General features: G+C 37.8%; 1 long non-coding RNA gene across 1 annotated transcript; it reads right to left on the reverse strand.

Moving 5' to 3' along the window:
* Window positions 1-7,114: 7,114 nt before the first annotated feature.
* LOC132629250 (uncharacterized) lies at window positions 7,115-13,099 on the reverse strand. The gene is made up of 3 exons (XR_009578155.1): window positions 12,566-13,099; window positions 11,151-11,203; window positions 7,115-7,244 (listed from the first exon to the last, which is right to left on the reverse strand). It is a non-coding gene; the product is annotated as an uncharacterized LOC132629250 (long non-coding RNA).
* Between the last annotated feature and the right edge of the window lie 9,760 nt (window positions 13,100-22,859).

Below are 22,859 nucleotides of genomic sequence, written 5' to 3' on the forward strand. Positions count from 1 at the left end.
GATTTCCAAGTACATGAGCTTTATATTATTATGAGATGATTGAGCTTACTTTACAATTTCTTAATTTCCTTCATTGTTGGTAATCTCACATTATGACCCTTGTTCCTTCAAGGTGGGATAAACGATGATGATTGATCCATAATAAAATCGGAGACTATCGACCTTATGTCACTCCGATATAGTTATGGCTTTCGATTGGGCTCTCATGCATGCTTTATATATATATATGTATGTATTTTCTCACACCGCGTCGCGCTATAGTCGGCCGGGCATGACACGTAGATGTGCACACCACTGCAGTGGGCATGTTATGATATTGCCCCGAACGCGGGCTAATGATGATAACGCCGAGCCTTAATGGCCGGGCATGATACTATATATATGACACCGAGCCTTAATGATCGGGCATGATACTATATATATAACACCGAGCCTTAATGGCCGGGCATGGTACTATATATATGTATAAGATTTAAAAAAAAAAAGGCTAAGCATGCATGACACTGCCTTATGAGGCATCTAGATGTACAGATTATCTCTCATATTCCATGTTATCTTTCATATCTATATCATTTTGTTATTCATGCCTTACATACTTAGTACATTATTCGTACTGACGTTCCTTCTTGTGGATGATGCGCTCATGCCCGCAGGTAGGCAGGGAGATGGATCAGACCCGTAGGTGTTCTATCAGCGAATTCTCAGGAGCACTCCACCTACTTCGGAGTTGCAGTCTATTTGATATTGTCCTTATGATCATTTGTGTTCTACGTAGAGGCTCGTAGACGTGTGTGTACAGTTAGATGTTTTATAGCTCCACTGGTTCATATTGTTATATAATATATTCGTGGCCTTGTCGGCCTCATTTTGAGCTCTTGATACTTTACTGTTTGCCTTGCCGACTTTATGATATACGTTATGTTGTGGGGACCTTGTCGGTCCGTATATGTACTGTGCTGAATGAGCGGATATTCTTATTTTGGGCCTTTTTTGCGTGCAGGTGTTCTTTGAGTTATGGTTTATAATGTTCAAAGTAACGGATAAGTCAGGTGGTTCCCGGCCTATGGGTCAGAGCTCGTCATACTCCTGGTAGGGGTGTGACAATTTCACAGTCTTTCAGTATTTACAGACAATCAGGTATGCCGGGAGCCTTGTCCCGGCAACAGTCAGTGCTTTCAGTATTTCATTAGAGGCTTCATAGACTTGAGTTACAGTTAGACAGAGTCGCAGGCTTTTCATGTAAGCCATGTTGGCTACAATTTATGGTTCAGACTTATATTAATGTTTTCGCGTTTTGATTTATATCATTCAGACTTTCAGTATATCAGCATGTGTTAGTTTATTTTCCACATTCAGTATGTTATGATATCACGTGTTGATTCATCTAGCTAGTTGATTTGCTCGGTCACATGCAGTCAGGCACTGGGTGCCGTGTTACGTCCAGTCTCGGGATATTAGGCGAGGGGCAAAACTTAAAAATCAGCAATTTGAGAGGCATAAATTAAAGACCACCCCCGAATAAGGACAATCGTGCAAATTGTCTCATAAAAGTTAGTATTTGATTTGAGGGACAAAAATTAAAGACCAACACAAAATAGGGACGAAATTCCATAAATAAGTTTATCAAGGATTTTGAGAAAACCCGACCGGGGTGGAGATGATGGGGTCGGTCCATGGATTTTGCTTCACAACTCCGGCTTTTACAGTTGTACAAGTTAGGCGACCTTCTGGAAGACTCCAAGCACCGACAGAACCGGAAGCGCCCCTTCTTTGAAAGAGAGGAGGACGGGTTATTCAATTGTTGGATTGTAGGTTGGCAGTTTGCTTTCAATTTGCTTTATTGCATTTTATTACTGTTACTTAGTCCGTTCATTGTCCCTTAATTTATAGAAAGTTGTTCTTATATGATGATCGTTTGGTTGAAAAGGTTCTTCTGGACTTTGGTAAGATGTGATAAATTTTCTATAGTAATTTGCTTGTGAACTATAGCTATCTGGACTTATCCTGTGCTAGTTTTGGTTATATCCATGCTTATCTGGTCATTTTTATTATTTAAGCTTCACCCCTCATCATGACGATCTGATTCGGCTAATTGATCCTCGATTTTCCTGGACTGACCTTCAGTCTTGCTAACCGAGTCTTCTGCTCAGCTAGTCCTTGGTTTGCTTGAACTAGCCTTCATCTGAACTAAACCAGTCTTCTGCTAGGCTTGTCCTTGGTTCAGCAAAAATAGCCCTCAACACGTGTCCCTTTTTTGTCGACTTATTATTTTGATTCATGGTTAATCAAAGTTTTCTCATTCCCATATCTATTGAGAAGCAGTTGCTGACCGATCTTGAAAGTTAACAGCCTACTTTACATAGTAACTCTCCTTCAATCATAGTAATTCCAAGTTTATCTAAGGTGGGCTTCATGGATTGGATTCGATGTTACCCCTGGGTTTTCTTCTTGAGTTTTGTGGTGTATGGACAAACTTTGTGATGGCCTGTTAGTCAGCTACCTAAGCCTGATGCCCACTTTTTTTTTGGCTGATCAGGCTCTTCTACTCCAGGACCTTATTTAAATTTTGGTGTTAACAATGGGTCATTAAGATTTTTAGTTTTTTCTCTCAAATAATTATAAATACTATACAGCTTCTTCCCCCCGTTCTGTTTTGGTTATATGTTGGTAGTAGTTTTAACTAATGCTTACTTTTCTTCTGTGATAATACTTCATTTTCATATGTTTCCAGTTGAATAAATGTATCTCCCTGTTCGATTCTAGTAATTTCTCTCCCAAATTTAATAGTCAATATCTTGGTACTATCAGTGCATTAATTTACTACTGTATTAGTCATTAGTTAGAATTAGTTACTGCTGGATTTTACTATTAGTTTACTGCTACTTTTTACTGTTTGACTAAGTCTATAACTGGTTGTTAATTAGGATTAGTATTATCTCCTCAATTTGTGGTGGAGTTAGCTTAGGAAATTGTTAGGCTAATCGTGTATATTTACTGCAGTTTTAAGCAATAGAATTAGAGAAGTTTTCTGCCTTACTATCTTGTTCCTTTAATCTATTGAATTCTTTCCTTTTCATTTTTTTGTGAAGGACCTGGAAACGCGGACTTCGTTGGTGCACGGTCGGAGTAGAGATGGTCTTTATGAGTGGCCAATCTCACCTTCCATATTTTCTCCTAAAGCAAATTTGGCCTCCACCAACACATCCATTTTCACCTGGCATCGTCGATTGGGTCATCCACACGCAAGAGTTTTAAATTTTGTTTTGAATAAGTTCTCGCTACCTTGTTCGTGAGAAAAATTCTTAGTTTGTAATTCTTATTCATCAAATAAGGCTCATCGCCATCCTTTTCAGCATCTTACTTTATCAAGTACCAAACCATTTCAAACAATATTTAGTGATTTGTGGGGTTCTTCTCCGGTTCTATCGATTGACAAAAAATTATACTACTGCATTTTTGTTGATCAATACACCAAATATACTTGGCTTTATACATTAAAAAATAAAAGTGAGGTTACAGACCTTTTCAAAAAATTTCAAGCATTAGTGGAACGCCGTTTTAATGCGAAAGTTCTTTCTATCTATACAGATGGTGGTGGCGAATATTTAAGTCTTGATCCATACCTAAGTTCTCAAGGTATTGAACATCTTTTATCTCCTCCATACACCCCCCAAAGAGTCTCTCTTGCCGAGAGACGTCATAGACATATTATTGAAATGGCAAGAGCTTTACTTCATGAAGCTTCGCTTCCACCGAATCTTTGGTCTTTTGCTTGTCAACATGCGGTTTATCTTATAAATCGCTTGCCTACCTCACTTTTACAAAATAAATCACCTTTTCAAATGTTATTTGGTAAAAATCCGGATTATCCCCAATTAAAATTTTTTGATTGCTTGTGTTATCCATGGCTCAAACCATACTCAAAAACTAAATTAGAGCCAAGATCGACGCCCTATGTTTATTTGGGTTTTTCGTCAAACTATCATTTTCATCAATGTTTTGATCCGAAATCTTCAAAATTATACTTATCACGTGATGCAAGATTTTTTGAAAGTGTTTTGCCTTTCCAGGATATGTTTTCCAAGCTTTTCTCCAATTTTAAAACACTTGCTTGGGAAAACCGGGTTGAACCTAACCATGAAAAATCTCCTATTTTTTCTCCTCCACCTTGTACAGATTACCGCCCCCTATAATTTTACCCAACACAGATACCATCAGGCACACACATGATACTGTCTCCTCAGGCTGCTCTCCAACAAACTCTACGATTCCAGGTATTTCTCTTTCTGTTCCTACTTCTTCTCCTCCAATTTCTTCTCTTCCTGAACTTCATGATTCCCGATCTTTTCCCCCTCTACCATCCCCAACTGATTTCCCACAACGAAACTCAACTGAACCCCGCCCTGCACATTCATTACTTCCAGTGCCCTCTTCCTCATCTCAACTACCATCAACATCCAATCCACAACCACTAAAACTTCCTATTCAATTTGTTTACTCTCGTCGCTCCATTCAAACGGTTGAAGAGAAAACATCAGCTCCAACCTTGCCCAACCCACAACCTTCCCCTTTGCCTCAAAATCGAGTCGTCACCCGCTCACAACACAATATGCATAAACCAAAACAAATTTTTTATTACATGGCCCACCTCACTCCTACATCCACTCCAACCACCTTCAGACAAGCTAACAGACACATAGAGTGGCAGAAAGCAATGAAAGTTGAGTTTGATGCGCCGCGTAAAAACCACACATTGGAATTGGTACCGCGTGATTCGTCTAAAAATGTAGTTGCTTGTAAATGGTTGTACAGAATCAAGTGAAAAGCTGATGGTTCGATCGATCGTTATAAAGCAAGATTGGTCGCAAAGGGGTTCACCCAACGTCCGGGTGTTGATTTTCATGACACGTTCAGCCCAGTAGTCAAACCGACTACTGTTCGTGTGGTAATTTCCATTGCAATCAAATTTGATTGGCCTCTACATCAACTTGACGTCAATAACGCATTTCTTCAAGGAAGTCTTGACGAAGAGGTCTATATGGAACAACCTTAGGGATTTGAAGATAAGAATTGTCCAACCCATATTTGTCGTCTTCATAAAGCGATCTATGGTCTTAAGAAAGCTCCCAGGGCGTGGTATACTGAACTCAAGAATCATTTTCTCCTGTTGGGATTCAAAAAATCTGAGTCTGAAAGTTCGCTCTTTATCCGTTATCAGTATAGTGCCACTGTGTACCTACTGGTATATGTGGATTACATAATTGTTACTGGTAGCGACACTTCAGTTGTTAATAAGGTTATTTCTTCCCTTGCTGCTCGGTTTTCTGTAAAAGATCTTGGAAATCTCACATACTTTCTAGGTGTTGAAGTCATTAGACATGCAGATGGTATTATTCTGTCACAGATTAACTATATCAGTGATATATTGCGTGAGGAGAATATGGCTGATTGCAAACCTGCTAAAACTCCAATGAGTGCTACTGAAGTACTCAAGGTCAATGATAGTGGATTATTAACTGATTCAACCAGATACAGGAGGGTAATCGGGAAGCTCCAATATTTGTCCTTCACTCGTCCAGACATTTGTTTCTCGGTAAACAAACTGTCACAATTTATGCAAACTCCCACTGAGACGCACTGGAAAGCAGTCAAACGGGTACTAAGTTATCTTCAGGGGACTGCTCATTTTGGTTTACGTTTGATGCGCCATATTGACCTCTCTTTACATATGTATTTTGATGCGGATTGGGCAGGAGATGGCACTAATCACGCCTCCACTACTGGTTATCTTTTGTTTCTTGGCCAAAATCCTATGAGTTGGTCCTCCAAAAAGCAAAGAACGATTGCTCGTTCTTCTACTGAAGCTGAATATCGGGCAGTTACCAGTTCCGTTGCGGAAACAAACTGGGTAACAAATCTTTTGGCAGAGCTGTGACTTAAACTTCAAAGCGTTCCAACTATCTACTGTGACAATGTTGGTGCGACGTATTTATGTGCAAATCCTGTTTTCCACAGCCGCATGAAACACATTGCTGTGGATTTCCATTTTGTTCACAAACAAGTTCAGCACAAGCAAGTTCAAGTTGTTCACATACACGTCGCGGACCTACTCACATATACTCTTATCAAGGCCCTTCCCAAATCAGCCTTCAACAGTCACATGTTCAAGCTAGGCGTTGTTACACAATGCCTACCTTGAAGGGAGGGGGGGTATCAGTGCATTAGTTTACTACTGGATTAGTCATTAGCTAGAATTAGTTACTGTTGGATTTTACGATTAGTTTACTTCTACTTTTTACTGTTTGACTCAGTCTATAGCTGTTTGTTAATTAGGATTAGTATTATCTCCTCAATTTGTGATGGAGTTAGCTTAGGAAATTGTTAGGCTAATCGTGTATATTTACTGCAGTTTTCAGCAATAGAATTAGAGAAGTTTTCTGCTTTACTATCTTGTTCCTTTAGGTACTAGTACCAGAGTTTAGCTTTAATTAACCAAATTTAATACTCTGGTTACTTTTAGTGCAAATATTACTTTCTAAATCTTGAAATGAGGTCTAATATCACTCACAAAACATGGTGTAAAAGTTAACCATCAAAGTCAATTTAGGTTTCATGCCTGTTTGCCCTTTTATTCTTGTCAGAACTGTCACCAAAGCATGTTAAGTGCTTATGCGATTGCTTCTTTGGTATCTATCTCAGCGGATGAAGTGAAGGAGAGATGTTGGGACCAAAGAGAGGCGCTACCGGGCGATCCTTGATGTATTATATGTCACGACCCAGCCCCGTAGGCCGTGACTGGTGCCCGAGTTGGGCACCCAAACGTACCTGTCCATATATGCGGCCATAAATACTATAGGCCGTCTCAAATTATATCAAACTAATTCAAACGCATTTCAGACACAACCATATGCATACGTATATATCAAAAGCCGACAAGGCTATCAAATGGCACAACGGCCCCAAAACATATACAAAATGCACACCGACAAGGCTGCCATAGCGAATAGGATCATACGAACACATCTGAACAGAAGTAGGCACACACCCACAACTACGTCTGCAGACCTCTAAACAGACCAACCGAATCATATGGCGGGGCAGGGCCCCGCTGTGCCCCTGAACAAATATATACATATGCAACGAATGAATATATACCAACATGTAGGCTCCGGAATAAGAGGAGCACTCCAAACTGCAGAAGAGGGTATCCTAAACTGGTGGATTACCGAACTGTGCATCTGTACCTGCGGGCATGAAACGCAGCCCCCGAAGAAAGGGGGTCAGTACGAAATATGTACTGAGTATGCAAAGCAGAATATACAGAAGATAAATCTGAGGCATAAACGAAACAGAAGTACAAAAAAAATAAGTACAAGTTCAAAATATCAAAATATTTACTTTCAAAATATAAGTCATGCATAGGGCACAGGAAATATGGTCGCCCGCCCGTCAATGGCGCCATAACACAGCATAACACCAGAAGGTTTCAAATCTCCGTATCCCCGTCACACATCATAACACAGCATAACGCCATACACAGCATAACACCAAATATAAGTGGAACCCGACCCTCTTTTCGAGTAGCTCGGTGTACCATAAACACAACATAACTCCGGAGTATATCAAAGTGCGCACGACAACAGAACCGGCCCGGGAACCGGCGAAGGATATAACAGAACGCACGAGTAGAGTCATGAGTAGTCATATGCATAAAATCATTATCATAGACTCAAAATATAAGTAAATGAACATACTTGAAATTCGAAATGATAATCATACCAAATTCTTTCAAAAGTCGTCCGAATTACATAAAGGAAAGTCGCGGGACCCACGAACGGGTATTGACCCGAGTCGGGCCCGCCTATGGAAATCATACTCATTATACATCATGAAAACTCCTATAAAAATGTTATACCCCATATTTTTATACGACGGATTATTCGAAAGCCAATCGGCATAAGTCCAAGGACAAGATTATTTATGGACATGAGACAAGGACTTTTAATCCCTGATTTTTATTAATGCACAAATTGCTTATAATTTTAATTGGTATGAAAGTATTAATGAAGATTAGGGATTTATTTAACTATGATTAAGTTAGTAACTGGCATTTATTGATTAATTAAAGTTAGCCAAGTAAATTAGTGGGACATGTGTCAATGTTAAGGGCTACTTATATAAAGCATAAGATGACTTATATTCCACCATTTATTCACAAAATTCATCCATCAAAGTAGAGTTAGTGAGAGAAGCTAGAGAGAGAGAAGTTCGGCCACTGTTCACGACGGAACTGTTCACGGCAGAACTGTTCACTGTTCACGGCGGCACTATTCACGGCGGCGCACTGTTCATGGCGCCACTATTCACGGCCAAGGTATATTTTTTTTAAGCCAAATATATTAAGGTAAGGTTTAATATTTTCCTACATGTTTTAGAAGATGATTATTCTTTGTATGAATTGGTGGATGTGGAAGAAATTGCAAGAGTTGTGTATGTTAATATGGATGAAAATCATGAGATATAGTATGTTGGAAGTGGGTTGTGTGATGGGTGTGCAAGCCGTGTAAATGGGTATTGTGATTGGGTTGTTGAATAAATTCCTTTAGCTTGTTAAATTGTTATAGTGTGTAGGATGGCTAAGAATCATCAATATATGTGTATGTGTAGTGAAAGATGAATATGGGTCATGCTATATGCCAAAGAACACACTAATGTCGCTTAGCGTTTTAATGGTTGTTGTGATGACTTCTACGTTGGAATTGAGAGTTTAATGTCCTAAAATGATATGGTGAATTGTTGCGGACTGATTTGAGGCTTATTGTGTGTTTGACGTAATTTGTATATCCATGAAAATGATATCGTTATATTGTGAATTGTCCACACAAATCATGATTTGAAAATGAGGAATGTGTTAAAAAGGGGCTGTTCTCGGTTGGGGACTGTTTTCGGCCATAGATGGAAAAATTGTGGATTGTTGGAAATATTATGTGAATTGTTTAGAATGTTCTTGAATGTTGTTAGTATGGGTTTGGGTTAGTATTTGAATGTATAAGCGTTGATGTTGGCTTGAAGGTAAGCCGTTAAATTGAATATTTGGAAAGTTGTCGTATGGTGTAGAAGAGAGCTATTAATGTTATTTTGTCTTTCGAAGTGGTTATCGATGTTGCTAGGTTGGTTATTGTGGTTGTTGTCGTTGATTTTGAGCGAGTTAAATTCTCGGGATGGCCTATTTACAGGGGAAGTGCTGCCGAATTTTCGGTAGAATTTAATGATTAGTTAGAAAGAATGGCTTAAGTGCCCTTAGCTAATGTTTGGTATTCGTTGGCGTATTTGTAGACCTTGGGGAGCCCGAGGCGTAGATTGGATATTTACTTTAGATTGGCCATCTTGGAGTGCGTACGAGGTATGTAAAGCAACCTTTCTTCTTTTGGCATGCCTTAGTTTTACATAGGCTAGATTAGAGCCTTAAGGGAATTCCAAATTCGAAATCCGAGCATGATATGATCCTTATATAATTCTTGGCACTCTTATGCATGATTTGATAAGAATATGAACCATTATGTTTTCGAAATAATCGTTTTCCAAATGTTGCACAAAAAGTTTGTTTAGAGAATTCCATAACTTTTGAATGCCATATCTTTCGCATAAAGGCTCGGATTGTTCCAATATTTTTATAGGACTTTGCATGATGTATAATGAGTATGATTTCCATAGGCGGGCCCGACTCGGGTCAATACCCGTTCGTGGGTCTCGCGACTTTCCTTTATGCGATTCGGACGACTTTTGAAAGAATTTGGTATGATTATCATTTCGAATTTCAAGTATGGTCATTTACTTATATTTCAGTCTATGATAATGATTTTATGCATATGGTTACTCATGACTCTACTCGTGCGTTCTGTTATATCTTTCGCCGGTTCCCGGGCCGGTTCTGCTGTCGTGCGCTTTGTGATACATTCCGGTGTTATGCTGTGTTTATGGTTCACCGTGCTCCTCGCTCGAGGGCCGGGTTCCACTTATGTTTGGCGTTATGATGTGTTTGGCGTTATGCTGTGTTGTGATGTGTGACGGGGATTCGGAGATTTGAAACTTTCTGGTGTTATGCTGTGTTGTGGCGCCATCGACAGGCGGGCGACCACATTTTCCTGTGCCCTATGCATAATTTATACTTTTGAAATAAACATTTTGATATTTTTTTTTGATATGTATTATTTTCTATATATCTGATTCGATTATTGTTCAGATTTATTTCTGTACCTTCTGCTTTGCATACTCAGTACATATTTCGTACTGACCCCTTTCTCCGGGGGCTGCATTTCATGCCCGCAGGTCGTTTCATGCCCGCAGGTACAGACGCACAGTTTGGTGATCCACCTGTTTAGGACACCCCTTCTGCTATTCGGAGTGCTCCTCTCATTCCGGAGCTTATACTTTTGGTATATATTTGTTAGTGTATTTGTATATATTCGTTCATGGGTACGGCGGGGCCCTGTCCCGTCATGTTATTCTGTCGGTCTGTTTAGAGGTCTGTGGACATGTTTGTGGGTTAGGGTCTTTCTGTACGAATGCGTGTGTATATGTTGTGTTTGGGGCGATCCCATTCGCTGCGGCGGCCGGTCCGCATATGTTTACATGTTGCTTTGTTGGCCGGTGTGGCCTTTGTTGGTATTTTATGTGCGTAGGGTTATTTTGGATAGTCTGTAAAACAAAGAAAACTCTGCCGAAATTTTTCTGGAAATTATCTAAATTTGAAATATAGCCTTGACGGCTTCTGCTATGTACTTGAATGCGTTTGATAAAATTTGAGATAGCATTTGATAGATGTGTCTGGGTGCCCAGATCGGGTACTAGTCACGGCCTACGGGGTTGGGTCGTGAGAAAAAAAATATTGGAACAATCCGAGCCTTTGTGCTAAAGATATGGCATTCAAAAATATGGAATTCTCTAAACAAACTTTTTGTGCAACATTTGGAAAACGATTATTTCAAAGACATAATGGTTCATATTCTTATCAAATCATGCATAAGAGTGCCAAGAATTATATAAGGATCATATCATGCTCGGATTTCGAATCTGGAATTCCCCTAAGGCTTTAATCTAGCCTATGTAAAACTAAGGCATGCCAAAAGAAGGAAGGTTGCTTTACATACCTTTTGCGTTTAGTCGTATTATAACTTGTACTTGCTTCCCAAAAACACTTATCCTATATCAAGATATCAAGAGCTACAATTAGTCTACAAAGGAATTTAATACGTATTTTGACGCTCACAATCCCTTTCTAACATTTAAACGACGTTTCGTTCGCATTCAAACCAACTAGTGCTACAAGCTAACATTGCTAGTCATTCTTTCATGTATCAATCCAAACTTGTTTAAACATGATTTAAGGGACTTTGGACAGTCCATACATCATTCAAAACTGTCCCATACTCACGGCCAAACAGCACACACAACACTACAATTTCTATTTCGCAATTTTCCAACTTCAATTACAACGACAACAGCACGTTTACAACATTACTTATGCGATTATCGGAACTGTTTCAGCATCATATTTATTCTTATAATAGCCCACAAACCATTTCAATTTCAACTTGAATCATTAAGCTTCACTTTCACTACACGTTCATAGCAACAATCTATATTCGACATTCACTAATTTGCTTCTAACCTTAAAACAGTCCACTGTTTTGGACTGCTTGCGTACTTCAATTTGATTTGTTTCTTTAACACCTCAATTCACATATTCAACATACATACAATATACCACAATGTCCATAACAACAACAATCAAAACTTGGCACAAAACAGTCCATAATTTCCCCTAAAACAACCCCTTTACACGGCTTCAACACAACTATAACAACTTCATGATTTTCATCCATTCATCCAAACCACAACACATTCAATCCATTTCCAATACATGTACAAGGAGATTAAACATGATTCCATTAAAGCCTACAACACATGGCTCATTTAAATTTTTAAGAAAACAGTCCATTACCACAACATGTCCAAAACAGTCCCTAAACGATGTTCGGAATTCTTGCAAACGTTTACGAACATACTAAGCAAACCACATATGATTCTTACACATTATTTCATGCCTTCTTTTCATATATTTTCAGTAGGTTATGACCAGCTATCACACGACAAATACAACATCAATTCATACACAACTAAACTACATCGTCATTTCTATAATCCTTACAACAACTCACAAACGACTTTAGTTTCAACTCCAACCATTAAACACCTTCATTTTCATCATGAAATTCATGATAATAACAATCAAAATATCAAGTAAAAACAGTTCACTAACTCCCTCACAAAACAGTCCAATACCAACATACAACATCATAAACCAACTTCTACAATCTTTGTTCATTTACGTATGTTGATACATATTCAATTCATCAACAATACAAGCAAAATGAAATCAACCATGAATTCACCAATACTCATGGCTAACTCTCTACTTCAACTACAACAACAATCCAACAACAACATGCATGAACTATACATTCAAATCGTCATGAAACACAAGAACAATAAGCATTCTTACCTTACAATCTTGTTCTTCACTTTGGCCGAATCTTCAATACTATTGAGGTGCTACACTTCTTTGTTTCGTTTCAACAACTACTACATATTCTTGTACACCAAATGAGGAGTTGATTTGAGGAAGAAAACTGATTTTTGGGATCAACATCACCTCACCATTCTCGGCTAGCTCTAGCCGAGAGCCTCTCTTTCTAACTCTAAGTTTCTTAACTTTGCAAATGTTGAAATGATGTAGAACACTTTAGGGACTTATTGGTGAGAAGGAAATGGAAGAGCTGGCCGTTTTTGGTGGTGGATCTGCCATGGAAACCGTGGCTCTCTCTCTCACTAGTTGGTGAAGATGAGAGCTTCTCTCTCTTGTTCAATTTGTGGCATTGGGAAAATGAGTTGGCATGCAACTTTTGGTCAACAAAGTTGAACATTTTGCTGCCCAAGGGGGGGTCTTACACGTCCCCCAACTCAAGCATGGGATAAAAATCAGATTTGTTATGTGCTAGTGGACCCCACACGGCCACTAGTGCAAAATTTGTGAACATTTAAGTCTTAATACTCAGCCCAACTTGCATCGTCCATATCTCCTTACCCCGATATTATTTTGACGAGAGGTTTGTTGCATTGAAAACTAGACTCGATGAACTTCATTTTAGGCTTTTTAAACACCTTAAAACTCATTATATACTAGGAGATATGGCTCCTACAATATAGGCTAAAATCGGATCCGAGATTTTTCTAAGGTTGTTTCGATTCATTTCGTTTAACTTCTAATCCTCTTCCAACCTCATGTAACCTCTTATACATACATATACACACTCATATACATCCATAAAAATCCATATACGCATCTCGAAGGGTCCGTAGAATCACAATAACCTTAAACATAACTAGAACTCACAAAGCATCGACGAAACTCGAATCGCAAAAGTATATTCCTATCTTTTGTCCGTCTTTTATATCATTACTAATAATCTCAAATACTTTAAAAGGTCACTCACATTACCTCATATACATACTCATAACGCAAATTTCAAATCCTTTAGGTTACCATGTCACCTTGAGATACTTAAGACAACCATATATATAACGATATTCTTACTAACTCGATTAACTTTCCTTGAACCTTCTTAACTCATTCTTTCTTGTTTTAATTTAAGTAGCACGGATTATTATGGGGTGTAACATTATATGTGGCCGCTATGGTGAGTACATTAGTGATGAGACTGATGATGATATTTGCAGCTTGGAACGCAAAGGTATATTATTGTCATGGCTTGCAAAATCACGGCAATTGACTGCTCGCCCATGTCCTGTGAAGTTACCAACAACTGACGAGTGCTATCATGTTAGGGATAATAAGAAGTCTGAAGTGAAACCACTAACAACTGACCGGACTGAACTTCTGAGAAGGAAACTTGATATTCTTGTGAAGGGAGACACTATACCACCTCCCCTCTTGTTATTTGCTTCTGCAAGCTACCTCAGAAGCCTCTTGGGAATGTCGAAATTGTTGGTTATGAAACGCCAACTCCTGTCCAAATGCAAGCAATCCGTGCTGCATTAGCAGGGAAAAGCCTGCCTGTTTTGGCGGAGACGGATTCTGGTAAAGCCGGCTTTTTTCTACCTATAATTTCTCAATGTGCAAAAGTTAATGAAGAGCATTTCCAAAACCAGCAGAAACCATTAGCTATAGTTCTCACACCTATTAGAGAACTTTGCATACAGGTAGGGGTGTCAAATGGGTGGTTTGGGCTGAATTTTGGCGGATCAAAATGGGCTGAGTTAATAAATGACCCGCCCAAAAGTTACTTGGGTTAAAATAGATTGGGCTAAAATGGGCTACAAATCGGGTCGTAACCCAACCCGCCCAATTCTTATTAAGTTTTAATTTCTGTGTTTGTCCTTTTGCAATTTTTTAGTACCTCATAAAACTATTTTTTTCTTTATCATGGTTGTATATAACATAACAAAATCAAACTAAAAAAATGTTCTTTTGAAAATATTTTGACAAGATTTCTAATGGGTCAATTTGGCAATTTTTTATGGCTGAAATGGGTTGGGCTGAAACGAATGGGTCAATGATCAGTCCAAACTTGTGCGGGTCGGGCAGGTCATGTTTTTATGGGCTAATTTTGCCACCCCTACATAGAGGTTGAGATCAAGCTAAGGTGCTTGGGAAGGGCTTGCCATTCTAAACGGCATTGGTGGTAGGTGGTGATGCCATGGCAGGACAACTCCACCACATCCAGCAGGGAGTATCTTTAATTGTGGGAACTCCCGGAAGGCTCATTAACCTTTTAACGAGGCACGAGATTGAACTGGACACTATTTCATTTCTTGTTCTTGATGAAGTAGATTGCATGCTCCAAAGAGGTTTCCGTGAGCAGGTGATGCAGATTTTTACGGCTCTTTCTCAACCTCAAATGTTAACGTATTCCGTAACAATTCCTAAAGAAGTAGAGTGGATGACAAGCTCAATGGCTAAAATGGTCACCGTCATCTCTGTCGAGAAGCCATATAAACCTAATCAGGCTGTCAAACGGTTAGCTATTTGGGTAGACTCGAAGCGGAAGAAGCACAAACTTTTCGATATTTTGATGAGCAAGCAGCATTACAAGCCACCAGTTATTGTATTTGTGGGTTATAGACTCGGAGCAGATCCCCTTTCTGAAGCAATAACAGTAAGTACTGGGCTAAAAGCCCTATCAACTCATGGTGAGAAATCCATGAAGGATAGGACAGAAATTGTGTGGTCATTTCTACTTGGAGAAATTCCAGTTATGTTGGCCACAGGGGTGTTGGGTCGAGGAATTCATCTGTTGACTGTGAGACAGGTATTGTGTTTGATATGCCAAATTCCATCAAGGAGTATGTACACCAGGTTGGAAGGGCATCTAGAATGGGGGAGGAAGGTACATCAATTGTCGTTGTGAATGAAGAGAATAAGAAATTGTAACCGGAGTTGGTTGAAGCTCTTAAAACATCTGGTGCTGCTATTCCCTGAGAGCTTACTAATTCACGCTATTCTGCTGGCTCTTTCTCTGCTGGGAGAGGTCAGAAACACCGAAACCATGGTTTCTGAAGATGTTGGTCTCCCTTCCTCTTCGTGCTAAGGATTAAGAATACTTATTAGACCTCGTGGTCAAACTGTCTTTGCTTAGACATTAGCCCTCCTTTGATGTTCACAAGTTCTCTCAGGGAGCTGGATTCTGTCAGAGATACAGTATGTAGGACTTATACACTGTTTTTTCTAATAGCACTCTTATTAAAATTTCCATTAAGCTTGTAAACTTATTACAACCTGAGTCAGCCATCAATATTGTTACATATAAAATATCGTTGTGCCATAATTTCTGGTAATGGATTTGTTTTTATTGATAATGGAATATCTTCATGCTATAATGTTGCTTGCATTTGATTTTTGGCAATCAGGTTGCACTTACCTAATGAATCCAAGGGAGCAATAAGTGTAACTTTAACCCAGGCATCATGTTTCGAAATATACAGTCACTATTTGGGCAAAATTTCATTGCTCCGTGATAATCTCATGGCAGCAATAGTGACGTATCTCATTAAATAACACTTTCAGTTCAACAACCGGTGTTGTTTGTTTAACGGTTTGGATTCATTAGGTAAGGTGCACACTAAAGAAGCCATCCTTGAGCCATTTGATACAACAGCATTCTCTTCTATATATCTGGAGGGGAAGGAAACAAGCCCATGTTAGGTTCATCCACATCAACGAGGCCATCCTTGGGACAAAAGCTTCTGCCCCTGAGACAGGAATGCAAATGAGCTAGCACACAATAAGGCAAGAATGCTAAAGAAATACTGCAAACAAAAGTATATATCACCACAGACGCGCTAATTGCGAATCAAGCATTGTAGTAAAATACTTGTCAACTTAAAATCTAAAATAAATTGGACTTAAATTTGCAACTTTGCACATGGATATCGCGATAATGATTGAATTCTCATCAGGACTTCACTGTAGCCAACTCAGGGCGCTGAAATACGTTGAATTATGTCACCTACCCTAACCATCAGAGCAAGAGCCGAGACACAGAGAGCCCGACTAAAGCAAATTTGTCTAGTGTAACCAACACTAATTACTACCAATACAAAAAAAGTTTGTTATTTGGAACTCTACATAAAGAAGCTTATGGTACCCAATAAATTCAGTTTCCACCAATATCAAAGTGCCTGGAGCAAGTAAAGGTTGACTGCCACAAGCAAAGAAGAAGAGACCAACAAACAAAACTGACATGAACCGCTGCAAAACCCGATAGAAATTCACGAGTTGCACAGATGAAATTTCCCGGAAGAAAGACATATTTGTTAGACTACCAGGATAATAATATGCAATGATTGAACAGCATATGAAGAAGTTTCTATTGAAACAAATCCAAAAGTTCATTCCAACTTTAAAGATTATCACAGTCTGATATGCTCGACACTCAAGTTAAAGATATGCAGAAAGGTTAACAGCATTCAAGACAGTTTATATGAAAACAATTCCAAAAGTTCATTCCAAATTTAAAGATATTACAATCTAATATGATGTCCTGAGAAAGACTCAAACTACTTTTCTTCCCACAAACAGCTCCAGGAACATAATTCTGGACAAAAGGAAAAAAGAAAAAATAGAGGCCAGAGGACACAGTAGCAAGAATGCTGCATCCTATGCACTTGCGGAAATCACAACACACAGAATATTATTTCTCTCTTTTGTTGCCAAAACAAAGGCTTAGGTTTATGTACTCAAACCAACATACAAATCAAATCCTTAAGTCTTTCATTTCCCATCATCTGTCCCGGACTCATCATTATACTCTTCTTCACCCGGCTCAGCATCATGTTCCTCCAAATCTGCCATTTCTAAAGCCCATCGATCCTCGTCATAGAATTCCAGCGAGTAGAAGCTCACTATGGGTCTCCTGTCTAGCGGCAAGCCCATGAAGTCATAGCGGACATTCCAAGTAAGTGGGACAAGATTCCCCAAAGAGTGACGGACACCGTCTATAACCTAATAAAATAAAAATTAGTCATGTGAGTTTTTTTTTTTTTTAAATCACTGAAGACACTAAGTATATATAAAACTTTTTTATCAACTAATTTTAATATACCACTTGCACCGCGAATTTCGGTGGATTAAGATAAACAACCGGCATTATCCCATAGACCCAAAAGGCCATCAAGATACCACAGTAAGGAACAGTAGCAGCGGTACATCTCTTGCAATACGAATCGTCCATCATAACCCAGAAGTGACGAAAACAGGATAGACACTAGAAAAAAAAAAAAAAACTTAGAAAATTATTAATTGAAATCGATAGCATGGACAATTAGATATGTATAATCAATTAATACTTACGGTCCCAGATAAATGATGCCTCACAGTCCCCGAGAAACCACTTCTCCTTATAAACGGCGAATTGTCGTTAAGAAAATGAAGCTCGCGAACGCCCAAGTCATTGTCGCAAAAGGCACATTTCCACTTTAATTCCAAAAACATTTGAAAGAGAAGAACATAATTAGTATTCGTGCTTTCTAAGTTACATTATGTAGTCCAATTTTATTTTTAAAAAATAACCAAAAAAGGCATTTTACTGAAGTTTGTTTTACCTGAATCCGCATAGGTTCGGTCGCCGGACTTTTGTAGTCCCACTGAGGTTGCATGTCACCACAGTTTGTCATCTCGGCATTATAAGCAAGCCGGAAAAGTCGTGACCCCTCCTCTTCTACATGGGGATCTCCCCCATCTTCTGTTGCTTGACCATGTTCATCATCGCCCCCATCTTCCGCTGCCTGATCATGCTCATTACCGTGATCAGCTTCCACTGGCTCTTGTTCTTCACCGTGATCATCTTCCGCTGCATGATCATGTTCATCATCGTGATGGTCTTCCACTGCATCATTTTCATCTTCCTCTCCCATATACGGCAAAGAAACGCATACCAATTCCTCAGTTGTGAAAGTTCTCATTAAGTTGTCATGAGGTGTATAACTAATGCTTGTATTAAATTGAAGTTGAACTGATCTTAATCTGTTTTTCTTCCTTATCTTCTTGATTATATAATCCAAGTCCTTATGATTTCTCATAGGTGAATCCCCATATGCTAATTCCAGTACTGCCTTTATTCCCAATAGCCAGATATCAGATTTCAGTCCACTGGTATTACCATCTCTTTCAAACACCTCTGGTACTGCAGCACCCCATTTAGAAATACTCTTAACATCCAAAAACAAACAGGACGAACTGGCGTCTTCAAGATTATCATTATTGATGTTTTTGGAATCGTAAACCAATACTTCAAATGCTAATTTGATCAACATTTCACCAGTAACATCGTCAAAGATATCTCCAGTCTTTAAAGTCTTATGAGCCCTTTGATTATTAAACTCAACATGAAGTTCATCTTGTAGACCAATAACTGCTTCTTTGAGAACAATAGCGATCATGAAATCATCTGGCAATTTTTTGTTGGAGAGAATATAATGAATATACGGCAAAGAAACGCATACCAATTCCTCAGTTGTGAAAGTTCTCATTAAGTTGTCATGAGGAGTATAACTAATACTACTTTTACTAACTTGAAGTTCAAGCTCGTCACTTTCATGCAGGTTCTTGATGTTGATGGTCTTCAAAGTGACAAGTAAACATTTGCAATATAGAGCTTTGTAAACATGCATGTTGAATCCATTAGAAGAAGAAGAACCAATTACTTTGTGCATGAGAAGATTATAAGTATCATTAGTAATTGCATCAATCATGGCTACTTCTCCAGGATCATAATCAATTGGTAGACTTGAAAAAGAACTAATTTCCTTGTGAAAATTCAATGAATTTCTTGGATTCTGCATCTTTTCTTGGAGCAATGAATGACAAAGTTCAGATTGGTTAATTTTTGTGAAGAAGATGATTAAGCTCTGGCCGTTTTGGTTGTTATTTTCCGCGCCTATAATTGGTTAAAGAAACCGTTATTATTCATTCACACTTTTTATTTTTTGTACATTTCTCTTATCTTCCCAAAAATTAATAACGTCATGCATATGTAGGCCTATTGCATCAATTAATTACTTCGTTATATTTGTATTTTTCGTTTATTATTATAATGGTTTTACATTTTTTTTATTTTGGGAAAATTACGCTCTATGTCTACTGAGAGAAAATATTTACGCCACATAGCTCATATTTTGAGTTTGTTAATTACATGATTTAGCCCATATTTTTGTATAAACATCTTTTATACACTATTATACCACTTTATACAAGGTTGATACATTATGTATAATGTTTCCCCCCAGGTGTAATGTTGTATAATATTATATATTGGGTTACGTGGTGTAATATTTTATGTTGGGCTGTATATTTTTTAAAATCTCCCTTTTTTTGTACAGTGGAAAAAGCTAATATATATATTTTCTTTTTTGGGTAAAAGCTAAAATATATATTTTCTCTTTTGGGTAAAAGCTAAAAAAGGTTAAGGTCTTTCAAAAGCAACACCACTTAATTTTGCTAGGAGCAAAAATTCCATAACCTTGAGCGCATTTTCCATATTATTAAATCTTCATCATGCTGCATCCCTTAGTTTGCCAAAATATTGACACGATTATTTGTCCCTCTCCGGACGTGTTTAATGGAGGCCTTGTTGACATTCAACAAAAATCTACGGTCTTCAATATTAGTTCTAAGAGGATGATATGATGTTGTATGTCCTCATCCTTAATAATCTTGAGGACGGTTAGGCAGCCTGTTTCCACTTCTACTTCTTGGTATCCCATCAATTTATCTACGGTTAGCCATTTTTTATGCTCCATAATTTTGTAGTGAGGTTTGTCGTAGGTTTCACATTACTTGAATAGCCGAACAACCATTTTCCGTGATCATCTCTAAAGTTCCCTCCAAATGCGGCACTTTCAAATTGTGTCTTGACACTACCATCAGTGTTCAACTTTTATCTTTTTTACACACGATGGAAACATGGGCGGATCTAGCTCTTTGTATGGGGTTCTCGGGAACCCCCATCGATTCGCACAGATCTTGTTTTTGGATTAAAAAAATTAGTAAATATATAAAAAAATAAAATTTAGGAATCCAATAACAAAATATGTCATTGGTTTAGTGGAAAAGAAATTCTTTTGCTACAAACCTCTGCCTTGCGTTTTTTTTTTTTTTTACTGAGCCGAAATTTGAACCTAGAACCTCGGGGTATTAGGCGAAGGACAAAAATTAAGACCAACAATTTGAGGGGCAAAAATTAAAGGCCAGTGCCTTGAAGGGAAATCGTGCAAAAGATCAAATACTTATTACTCTCTCTGGATTAAAAAAAAAGTGTCCATTTAGCCTTTTTTTCTTAGGTAAAAAAAGTGTTCACTTATCAAATAAAAAAAGAATTACCTTTCTTTTTCCAGATTTGCCCATATTAAGTGGTAGGGGTGTCAAATTTGGCCCAAAAGGTGATGACCTGCCCAACCCGCCCAAACTTTTATGGGTTGGGCTCAAGATAATTTTTTATTGGGCTGATTTCAACCCAATCCAACATAACCCTTTTTAAAGTGATCTCCAACGTAGCCCAGTACTAGCCCAATTCTAGCTAATTTTTAAGATTTACTTAAATTTCGATTTATTGCTTGAGATTAGTTTATTTGTTTAATATATACACTTTTTTTGTATCATGTATCTTATAAATTTGTGATGTGTTTAATATGAAGGAAAATATTTTTCACGAAAAATGTTTTTCTCAAAAAATATTTACCACGAAAATTGTTTTCTTAAAAAATATTTTCCACAAAAAATCCATAAAAATAATTTTCAGGAAAATATTTTTCGCAAAAAATGTATTCCTAGAAAATATTTTTCTAGAAAATAGACCCTTCAAAAAGACTAGGTCAAGTTGGGCGGGTCATGACCCAACTCATTTTTAGTCCATTTTAGCTCAACCCAATTCAGCCCAAATAACTTTTGGGCCAATGTTAGCCCAACCCATTTATTACCTCAGCCCATTTTTATTGGGTCACTTTCAGCCCAACCCGCCCAGTTGACACCCCTCTTAAGTGGTATGTGATCAAATCTCAATACCTATTTAATTAGGGGCAGTTTAGTCAAATTATCTATTTTTATCTAGGAATTAGTATTTTCTTAAGAGATGTGCAAATGGCTAATTGAACACTCCTTTTGATCGGGAGGGAGTATAATTTTAGTAATTAATTCAATCTTTACACTTTTTTCTAAGAATCTTGACGATTTTCAGAGCTCATTTATGAATTAAGGGACACTAATTTGGACCAAAAAGTATTTAAAACAAAATAGAATACTACAAAGTGGAAGAAAAAAAAGCACAAGAAATCTTAAAAAGGACTCGACAAGCAATGTAAAAGTAGAAAAATACTAATCGTTTATGACAAGGCGGGTTAAGTTTTTTCACACCCTTTGTGTCCCCTCCCTGTTTATCATCCCTAATACTTTATAGTTTGAATTTCTTCCTTGAAAATTTTGGCTCCGCCACTGCTCTGATCTTGTAGTTAATAATATTATACTTATCGTCCTTATTTTAAATATTTTGTAACGCTTCATATCTTGTGTTTTTGTAAAGAAAAATCAAGAACCAAGAAGATTTTTTTCCCTAGGTGTTAGTAAATTCAAAACCTAAAATTAATGAGCTATTTACCAAATCATAAAATTGATGAGAGCAGGCGGGTGTGGAGGATCTCAAAAATAATTACAGTATAAAAAAACTTCTTCATCTAGTTTTAACTGAAAAATTAAGCTCTATTCTCAGAGCTTGGCAGAACCATTAGAGTGTTTTGAAAACTTATTAGAGCCAGAAATGGCAAAGCTAATCTGTCCCCACTGCTAAACATGTTTGATTTCTTAATAAGTTCTCAAAATAGAAAATAGAAGGTTATATTTACCAGTTTTAAAATTGGACATGCATATGTCTTCCTTCCAAGTAAAAACTTAGGAAAATGGAGATAATGAGAAGTGGAGAGGAACCAAATCCAATTTTTTTTAATTCCATCACAAGTTAATATATAATTAACTGGAAAGGGTCTTTTAGATCTTGATTAGTACTTGAATTCCACTTTGTTTATTAAAGTTTAGCAATATAGGAATACTTCATTTTGAGTAACGTTTAATTTAAACATATTAAAGAAAGAATAATTTGGTGAAGAGTTAAAGAAATTAAACTACCGTAATATTTCATAGTTCACTTCAAACACATACTTCCTAGTTCCTATACCAAGTACATACAGTTGCATGCGAAAAGCTGTCAAATTATCAAACTATATTACTAACT

This window comes from Lycium barbarum, chromosome 2, assembly GCF_019175385.1.
Source record: "Lycium barbarum isolate Lr01 chromosome 2, ASM1917538v2, whole genome shotgun sequence".
NCBI classification, from domain to species: Eukaryota; Viridiplantae; Streptophyta; class Magnoliopsida; order Solanales; family Solanaceae; genus Lycium; species Lycium barbarum.